The sequence below is a fragment of the Miscanthus floridulus genome, chromosome 9 (genome assembly GCF_019320115.1).
Source record: "Miscanthus floridulus cultivar M001 chromosome 9, ASM1932011v1, whole genome shotgun sequence".
Classification (NCBI taxonomy): Eukaryota; Viridiplantae; Streptophyta; class Magnoliopsida; order Poales; family Poaceae; genus Miscanthus; species Miscanthus floridulus.
Window position 1 is genome coordinate 16,101,672 of NC_089588.1, and position 10,864 is coordinate 16,112,535.

The following is a 10,864-nucleotide window of genomic DNA, read 5'->3' on the forward strand; positions in this document are numbered from 1 at the left end:
AAATGATGCTATGTCATCCAAACTCAAGGAGCTCAAATCTTCTAAGAAAGAGCTTAAAGATAAACATGATAAACTTGAGTGGGTGCACAAAGAGCTCATCACTAGCCATAACAAGTTAAAAGATAAATATACTACTCTCAAGATTATTCATGACAATCTTGTTATTGCTCAAGAATTTTTACCCAATGAGCCACATGATGCTACTAACAATGTTGTTAAGATTGATATAGCTATATCGTGTGATGATTTAATTGATGAGAGCATTGAGCAAGGATCTAGTGGCAAAGGCAAGCAAGTGGTTGAGTGCAATGACTATGATGAGTATGTCAAGCTCAAGCATGACAATGAAAAGCTCAAGAAAGAGTTTGAAGAGTTCAAAATCCACAACACCATTGTGCTAGAAACCCTTGATCATGATGGTGATTTGATCCTTGAGAATGAGAAGCTAAAAGAAGAAAACAAGAAGCTCAAGGAAGAGCGGAACAAGGTTGCACTCAAGGAAGATAAAAGTAGTGATGCACTCAAGGAAGGGAACAAAAAGCTCAAGTTGGAAAAAGAGCATCTCAAGATTAGATTGAGCAAGTTCACAAGAGGCAAGCACCTTCAAAGTGAGCTCTTAATGAACACTGTCATGAAGATGGATAGAAGTGGCATTGGGTACATGGCAAATCAAGAGAAGAACAAGGCTCAAGCTCAACAACAACAACAATTAAAGCCAAAGCCAAAGCCAAAGAGATGCTTTGAGTGTGGACAAGAAGGCCACTTTGCTCATGAGTGCCAAACTCCACCGCCACAACCCTTGCCCAAGCATGCTAGACCCTTTGCCTTTAATGCTCACTACATGCTTAGAAAGGATTCTAGTGAAAAGATGAAAGTGATGTTCTTAGGACCTCCAAATAAGAATAGGCCTAAGAAAATTTGGGTTGCAAAGTCACTTGTTGAGAAGGTGAAGGGCCCTCAACAAGTTTGGGTTCCTAAAGCTTGATCTCTTGTGTGTAGGTAAACTACAAGACTGGTGGAAGTCATTAGGTTATTGATAGTGGTTGCACACAACATATGACCGATGATCCTTGTATGTTCACCTCACTAGATGAAGAAGTAGATGGACAAGAAAGAATCACATTTGAGGATAATTCAAAGGGCAAGGTTAAAGGATTGGGCAAAGTGGCAATATCAAATAATCATTCAATCTCCAATGTGCTATATGTTGCATTATTGAGCTTCAACTTGCTATATGTTGGGCAATTGTGTGATCTTGGCTTCCAATGCTTGTTTATCGAGAAGAAAGTTGTTGTATCTAAGAAGGATGATGAAAAAGTGATATTCAAAGGATTTAGATACAATAACCTATATCTAGTGGACTTCACCTCCGAAAATGCAAACTTGAAGACTTGCCTATTCACCAAAACAACACTTGGGTGGCTATGGCATAGAAGACTTGCTCATGTTGGGATGAGTTTACTCAAGAAGCTAATGAAGAATGATTTGGTGAGATGGTTGATGGATGTGAAGTTTGAGAAGGACAAGCTTTGTAGTGCATGTCAAGCCAGCAAGCAAGTTGTAAATACCCATCCAACAAAAGCTTTCATGTCAACCGCAAGAGTGCTAGAACTCCTTCACATGGATTTATTTGGACCAACAACATACAAGAGTTTGGGAGGAAATCTTTATTGTCTTGTGATTGTTGATGATTATTCAAGGTATACATGGGTATTCTTCCTTCATGACAAATCCGAAGTTGCATCTTGCTTCAAGAAGTTTGCCAATAGAGCACAAAATGAATTTGAAGTGAAGCTCAATAAGATAAGAAGTGACAATGGGAAAGAACTTGACAACACAAACATAGAAGCTTATTGTGATAAAGTTAGAATCAAACATGAAGTCTCTGCAATGTATACTCCACAACAAAATGGTGTAGTTGAGAGGAAGAACCGGACATTGATCACTCTTGCAAGAACAATGCTTGATGAGTACAACACCCCCAAAGCTCTATGGGTGGAAGCAATTAACACCGCATGCTATGCATCCAACCACCTATTCCTTCAAAAGTTCCTTGGCAAGACACCTTATGAGTTGCTCAATAGGAAGAAGCCAGACGTCTCCTTCTTTAGGGTGTTTGGTTGCAAATGCTACATCTACAAGAAGCGGCAACACCTAGGGAAGTTTCAAAGACGTTGTGATATTGACTTTCTTGTTGGTTACTATCAAAGTCCAAAGCATATAGAGTATTTAATCATGCCACCGGCTTGGTTGAAGAAACATATGATGTGGAATTTGATGAATCTAACGGCTCACAAGGAGCACATGAGAATCTTGATGATGTAGGTGATGAACCATTGAGGGAGGCTATGAAGAACATTCTGGTTGGAGATATCAAGCCTAAAGATGATAAAGATGATGTACAAGTGATTGATCCACCCTCTTCATCAAGTGTACCACAAGATGGTAAAAAAGATGGGAGAATAGAAAATAAAGACACTCATGTCTCTCATGAGCAAATGGTGGTACAAGCACAAGATGTTGATGCTCCACAAGCTCCTCCTCAAGCTGTCAATAGAAGAAATACACCTCTACTACAAGATCATCCATAAGATCTCATCATAGGGAGTCCATCAAAGGGTGTAATGACTCATTCACAAAAGCTTGCTTCATTTATTGCTCATCACTCTTTTGTCTCTTGCTTTGAGCCTACTAAGGTTGAAGAAGCTCTTCAAGATCTGGATTGGATAAATGCCATGCATGAAGAGTTGAACAACTTCACTCGCAATGAAGCGTGGACTCTTGAAGAGTGGCCAAAAGGTACAAGAGTCATTGGAACAAAGTGGGTGTTCCGAAATAAGCAAGATGATCAAGGTGTTGTTGTGAGGAACAAGGCAAGACTAGTTGCAAAGGGGTTCTCTCAAGTTGATGGTTTGGATTTTGGAGAGACCTTTGCACCGGTTGCAAGATTAGAAGCCATTCGTATCCTCCTTGCATATGCATCACATCATGAAATGAAATTATATCAAATAGATGTGAAAAGTGCATTTTTAAATGGCTTTATTAATGAACTAGTCTATGTTGATCAACCTCCCGGGTTTGAAGACCCTAGATATCATAATCATGTTTATAGGTTGTCCAAGGCATTATATGGGCTTAAGCAAGCCCCAAGAGCTTGGTATGAGCGCCTTCGGGACTTCCTCATTGAGAAGGGCTTCACCATTGGGAAGGTCGACACCACACTATTCACCAAGAAGCTTGATGGGCATATCTTCATTTGTCAAGTATATGTTGATGATATCATCTTTGGATCATCAAATGAAGATTCTTGCAAAAAATTTGGTGAATTAATGTCGAAGGAGTTTGAGATGTCCATGATTGGTGAGCTTACATTCTTTCTTGGTTTTCAAGTCAAGCAAATGAGAGAAGGGATCTTCATCTCTCAAGAGAAATATACAAAAGATCTTCTCAAGAGATTCAAGATGGATGAATATAAGCCAATCAAGACACCAATGCCAACTAATGGATATCTCGACCTAGATGAGGGAGGTAACACAGTTGATCAAACTCTCTACCACTCTATGATTGGTAGCTTGTTATATTTAACCGCATCTAGGCCCGACATCATGTTTAGTGTGTGTATGTGTGCTAGATTTCAAGCTAAACCTAAGGAATCACATTTAATTGCCGTAAAAAGAATCCTTAGGTATCTTAAGCACACACCAAGCATTGGCCTTTGGTATCCCAAAGGAGCTATATTTGAATTAGTTGGCTATTCCATTTCGGATTATGCCGGATGCAAAGTTGATAGAAAAAACACATCCGGAGGGTGCCATTTGCTTGGTAGATCACTTGTGTCTTGGTCCTCCAAGAAACAAAATAGTATGGCTTTGTCCACTGCCGAAGCGAAATACATTGCCGTAGGTGCTTGTTGTCCACAAATACTTTACATGAAACAAACTTTGCTAGACTATGGTGTAGTTCTAGAGAAAGTACCTCTTTTGTGCGACAATGAAAGTGCGGTAAAACTTGCAAATAACCCGGTTCAACACTCTCGCACCAAGCACATAGATATTCGTCATCACTTTCTTAGAGATCATGTTGCTAAAAATGATATATCACTAGAAGGTGTAAGGACCGAGGATCAATTGGCGGATATCTTCACTAAACTGCTAGATGAGGCAACATTTTGTAGATTGCGGAATGAACTCAATGTGCTTGATTTTAGCAACTTCACTAAAAATTGAGCATGTGTTGTCCCTTGCATTACATTGTAATATACAACATGTTTAATGCTTTATAATGCATATAGGGCTTGTCTAACATGGTTAAGATAACCGCCGAAAAGCGTGTGAAGAAGCTTAACCTTGGATCAAACTTGGCAAGCAACTAGATTTACTTTTAAGTATTGCATTGCATATGTATGATTGTTGTTTGTCGTTTGTCTTCAAATTGCCCTCTTATTGCCTTTTTTCTTAAAAAGAATTATAGCCTAAGGCAAAATATTTTGAAAAACTTGAGGGTTTGAGAGAGGTCACTCACTTCAGTCCCAATTGGTGTTTATTTGGATCTTATTGGAGTTGGGACTTGATTGGGAACAGGCAGCGCAAAGGAGTTTGAAGATTCACTGAAGAAGGAGTGATCGGACGCTGCACCAGACTCTGATGTCCAGCGTCCGGTCAGTTCACAGGAGGTGAACTGCTACCGAGCAGGAGTGACCGGACGCTAAAATAGTGTTTTCCCAGTGTCCGGTCAGAAGGAGCTTCAGCGTCTGGTCGTTCATGAAGACGTCAAGACTAGGTGACCGGACTCTGGCTGCATCCGGTCGGTGTCCACCGGACGCATCCGGTCGTGATTCTAGGGGTTTTGGACCTTACTGGAATCGACCGGACGCTGGGTGGTAGCGTTCGGTCGCTACCACCGGAGCGTCCAGTCAGTAGACAGCGTGTGTTTTTAGAGCTCTTTTCTTGTTTCCTATTCTGACTCATGGGGGCATCTTATAACCCAATCAGCGCGTCGTCTAACCGTACCTCGCCTCCACGGTAAGCTCCCTGCCCTAGCCGCAAGTCGCCAAATCTACCGCCCGAGCTCCACGCCGTCGCTTGCCTGCGCGCCACCACAGCCACCGTGCCCTGCTCCACGTCGTGCCTCTGCTCCCGCAATAGCTTCGCCACACCGCCGTGCCACCTTGCCCACACTCGCCTCTGCCCACGCCGCCATCCAATGCCAGAGCCACCCGAGCCACCGTCGTGCTACCTAGGTTCATGCCGTCGCTGTCAGCGCCATCGTGCCCTAGGCCAGCAGCTCGTGCCTCAGCTCCCTAGCCTGAGCATCAGCACTACCGCACCCTAGTTCCACAACCAATCAAGCCCATAGTGCTCTACATTGGATCCTTGCTGGTGATTTCAATCACAATTTAGTTTCAGTGCCGTCGATCCACCACTGCAAACCCTAGCCTCGTGATTCGGTGGTTCCCCATGCGTCGTCTCTTTTCTCTTTGGGTCACTGGTTCATCAGGTAGCAAGCCCATCATTTCAATTTCGTACCTAATTGCTTGCTTCCTAGGGTTTCACATCTATTAAATATATCATATTTATTTGTATATGCTTCTATTCCATTGTGCAGCGAGTCAGTGTCATTGAGATCGTGTGGCAGTGTTAGTTAACTCGGGGCCAAGCTCACGAGTATGGATCGAGGTCAAGCCTCGAAAGTGTTAGTGACAGTTGGTCTTTGTCAGAGGCAGATGATTCATCTCAGATCTTTTAGATGGCTCGGATGAAGAATGTCGGAGGTGGTCCCGGTGATGAGGATCCGGGGCCCCCGCCTCGCCAGCCTACAGATCCTAAAGGCAAGGCGACCAAGAAGCTGGTAGTCAGGAAGCACAAGTATCTAGATGCAGATACAGCAAGGGCCATCGCAGTTGTTGAGGCCGCAGAGCGTGCCGAGAGAGGAGGCGCTCGTAGTGGAGTCTGGATTGCCGATCCACTTTCACCAGAGGCGATGGCTACACTTTAGCGTGTTGAGCGTCTTCATGGTGGTCTAGCTGGGACCCTTATGATTGGAGGACGGAGTGTTGCCATTGACAAGGTTTAGCCTTAGGGGAGCCACAGCAGTAGCCTTAGCCATCACAGCAGATTCAGGAGCCTCAGCCAGCTCAGCAGACACAGGAGGCACAACCGTCACAGCAGTCTTAGGAGGGTGAGCAGGTCCAGCAGGCCGAGGAGACAGAGCCGGCACCATAGCCATAGTTACACCGCTCTGGTCGCACTCGTGTCCCAGTTTCACCAAGGCCAGTCACTCAGAGGAGGGGTTCTTGTCCACCGCCTCGAACACAGGGTCCACCTCTAGTGACCCATCTTGACCTGAGGGCTGCCATGGCCAAACAGGTGCAACAGTTGGGGTTTGTTGACTTTGAGGTATAGTTTCCACCTAGGAGGGATGAGAGAGTGAAAGCTCTAGTTTGGTTTTGGTTAATTGATGAAACCCTAAGTGCTAACCTAGTTTATCAAGATGATCATGAGATAGGTAGCACTACTCCAAGTGATGAAGCAATGGTGAAGATCATGACGATGGTGATGGCATGGTGATGATCAAATGCTCGAACTTGGAAAAGAAGAAAGAGAAAAACAAAAGGCTCAAGGCAAAGGTATAAAATGTAGGAGCCATTTTGTTTTAGTGATCAAGACACTTAGTGAGTGTGATCACATTTAGGATAGAAAGCCGTACTATTAAGAGGAGTGAAACTCGTATCGAAATGGGGTTATCAAAGTGCCACTAGATGCTCTAATTCATTGCATATGCATTTAGGATCTAGTGGAGTGCTAACACCCTTGAAAATATTTGTGAAAATATGCTAACACATGTGCACAAGATGATACACTTGGTGGTTGGCACATTTGAGCAAGGGTGAAGGAGATAGAAAAGAAAGAGAGTCAGTCGCTCTGTTTCTGCAGTGACCGGACGCTGGTCTTGTGTGGACCGGCGCGTTCGGTCAGGCAAGGCAGTGAAGACCTAGCGTCGGTCATGTGACCGGACGCTGAGTCTCTGTCTGACCGGACGCTGGAAGGCAGTGTCCGATCATGATGATGTGGTTGCACAGTGACTAAGGTAATGCACCGAATGCTGAGCTATGTTCGATCAAGGAGGACCGGACGCGTCCGGTCGTGAAAAACCGCCTCGGGGAGCTTACTATAAATGACTAGACGCTGGGGCTATAGCGTCCGGTCAGTTTTGCCGGAGCGTCTATTTAGTTAATAGCCATTGAGATCTGGCGGCTCAGGTTTAACTCAGAATGACACATGGCTTACATCGGGCGACCGGACGCTGGATCCAGCGTCCGATCAATAGGACCGGAGCGTCCGGTCACCCTGATCAGTATCCAGTGAAGGGGTACAATGGCTCTATTTCGTGGGGCTTCTATTTAAGCTCCATGGCTGGTTCTAGCTCACTCTCTTGCACATTTTCATTGACATAGCAACCTTGTGAGCTTAGCAAAAGCCCTCCCACTCATCTTCATCATTGATCCATCATCATTGTGAGATTGGGAGAGAATCCAAGTGTATTGCGTGAGTGATTACATCTAGAGACACTTGGCATTCATGTTGCACTGCGGATTTCGCTTGTTTCTCTTGGTGGTTGCCACCACCTAGACGGTTGGAGCAGCGGTGGAGGATTGGCACGAGTTGGTGATTGTTCGTAGCCATCTCCGGTGATTGTAAGGGGAGTTGTACCTTCCCCGACGGAGTGCCAAAAGGTAACTCTAGTAAATTGCTCGTGTCATTGAGTTACCTCACTTGTGGGTCGGTTCTTGTGGTGTCCTATCGTGTGGACAAGGTTTGTGAAACACCTCTTAGCCGCCAAACCACCAAGTATTGGTCGACACAATAGGGACGTAGCGTGTTGGCAAGCACGTGAACCTCGGGAGAAAATCGATTGTCTCTTGTCTTTGGCATTCTCCCGGTGATTGGCTATATATTCATCTTGTGATTGGTTCATCCCCTACATGGCAATATAATCACCCTACTCACTTATTTACATTCTTCCAAACTAGTTGATACAAGCTCTTTAGTGTAATTAGAATTGAGAGCTTGCTTAATTATTTTTATTCATCTAGTTGAGCTCTTTAGAGTAGCAAGTTTGAGAGCTCTTAGTGAGTAGTTACATAGCAAGTCTGTGTGCCTAAGTAATCATTGCAACTAGAATTGTTGGATAGGTGGCTTGCAACCCTTGTAGAGCTAGAGCAAGTTTGCATTACGCTATTTGTCATACTAATCAATTTGCTCTAGTTGATTTGTAGATTTTTTAAATAGGCTATTCACCCCCTCTAGCCATATTAGGACCTTTCAAGTGGTATCAGAGCCGTGGTCATTGTTTGATTGAAGGCTTAACAACCTCGGTGTCAAATTATGGCTCAAGTTGTATTCAACCATGTGGGGGGCAAACCACTGTTCTTTGATGGCACAAGCTATGACTATTGGAAAAGAAAGATGAAAATATATCTTGGTTCAATCAATGATCAAGTATGGGAAGTGACCGAAAATGATTATGCCATCATTGATCCCGACAATCCCACCAACCAAGATAGAACCAACAAGCAATGCAATACAATAGCTCTCAACACCATATACAATGCCATTGATTCCAAGGTGTTTGAGCAAATCAAGGATTGTGAGAGAGCTAATGAGGTGTGGACAAGAATGGAGGAAACATATGAGGGCACACCGGTGGTGAAGAGTGCCAAGTTGTATATTCTTAAGGACAAATTGACAAGCTTCAAGATGAAGGATGATGAGAGCATTCCGGAGATGTTCCATCGGTTACAAGTAATTGTCAATGACTTGAAGGCATTGGGAGAGAAGATCAAGGATGATGACGTCTCTCATCGATTCTTGATGTGTCTACCTCCAAGATTTGAGATATTGAGATTGATCATCATAAGAGGAGGATTGAAGGATATTACCCCCAACCAAGTACTAGGTGATGTCATGACCCAAGAGACATACCGTGTGGAAAGGGAGGGGGATGACAAGGATGACAAGAAGGAGGAAGAAGACAAGAAGAAGAAAAGTGTAGCATTCAAGGCTAGCTCATCATCATACAAGAATAAGAGCAAGCCCAAGAAAGAGTCAAGTAATGATGATGGTCTTAGTGACATTGATGATGAAGCCATGGCTCTCTTTGTGCATAAGATGGGAAAATTCATGAAAAAGAAGGGCTATGGTGCAAGAAAGAGAAGAGATCACACCAAGAGCAAGGAGTATGTGAGAAGATGCTATAATTGCAAGAGCCCTGATCATATTGTAGCAAATTGTCCTTACAATAGTGACAATGATGAGGATGAGAAGAAGAAGCACAACAAGGATAAGAAAGAAAAGAAGGAGAAGAAGGAAAAGAAGATGACCTTCCAAAAGAAGAAAAAAGGTGGAGGCTATGTGGTCACATGGGATAGTGATGGCTCTTCGGATGATGATAGCTCTAGTGATGATGACAAGAAACATCTCAAAAGAGCATTAGCAAGCATCACCATCAACAAGAAGCTCTCTATCTTTGACACTCCATCAACATGCCTCATGGCAAAGTCCACCAAGGTAAAATATGATGAGAGTGATGATGATGATGATGAATGTAAAAGTGATGCTTGTAGGAGTGATGATGATGATGAGGAGGAGTACTCCAAGGAGGAGCTCTTGGACATGTGTGAGCAAGTGCATGCTTGCAATGAGATGAAGAGAAAGGAGTGCAAAGAATTACGTAAGAAAGTAAAATTTCTTGAGCAATCCTTTGATGAGCTCAATGCCACTCATGAGGGGCTAATGGATGCCCATAAGAAGCTTGGCAAAGCTCACTCTAAGCTTGAAAAGGCTCACTCCTCTCTCATTGAGCAAGTCAAGAAGGAGGAAGCCAAGAAGGAGCAAGTGATAGTAACATGTGATGTGGGACTAACATGTGATCTTATTGATGAATTTTTTCATGAACCCATTATTGTTGCTCCCACTAACATTTCTTGTAGCACTACAACTTTCACTTCACCTTTGAGTGATGGTCTCACTTGTGATGCCTCACTTATGGTGGAAAATGAGAACCTCAAGAAGGAGGTGAATGAGCTCACTCGTGCCTTAGGCAATGCCTATGGTGGAGAAATCCGCTTGCTAAAGTGCTTGGGTAGCCAAAGATTTTCTCTCAACAAAGAGGAATTAGGCTATACCCCCAAGAAAGGCAAGGTGGCTTTTGTCACTCCCAAAGCTAATTTTATGAAGAGCAATGGTCGGTTTTGCAATAGATGCATGCAAGTTGGGCATATAGAGCAAAATTACAAGACTAACAAGAACAAGCTACCTAATGTATCCTCAATCAAATTTGATTCTTGTTACATGCTTTACAAGGGTGCCAATGGTGTGAAGGCTAAGTTCATTGGTACACCAATTATGGGCCCAAAGAAAAAGGCCATTTGGGTACCAAAGACCTTGGTAACTAACCTACAAGGACCAAAGCAAGTTTGGGTACCTAAAAAGAATTGTTTTTCTTTTGTAGATCAATTATAAAGTCGGAGGAAGACATTAGGTGTTTGATAGTGGGTGCACACAACATATGATCGGTGATTCAAGAATGTTCAATTCAATCAATGAAAATAAGAGCAATAGGATTGATAGTATCACATTTGGTGACAATGGCAAAGGCAAGGTCAAAGGGTTTGGTAAGATTGCAATATCCAATGATTTGAGCATTTCCAATGTGCTACTAGTAGAGAGCTTGAACTTCAACCTATTGTCGGTAGCTCAATTATGTGATCTTGGTTTCAAGTGCATATTTGGTGTGGATGATGTAGAGATCATAAGTGTAGATGGCTCTAACTTGATATTCAAAGGATTTAGATATGAGAATCTAT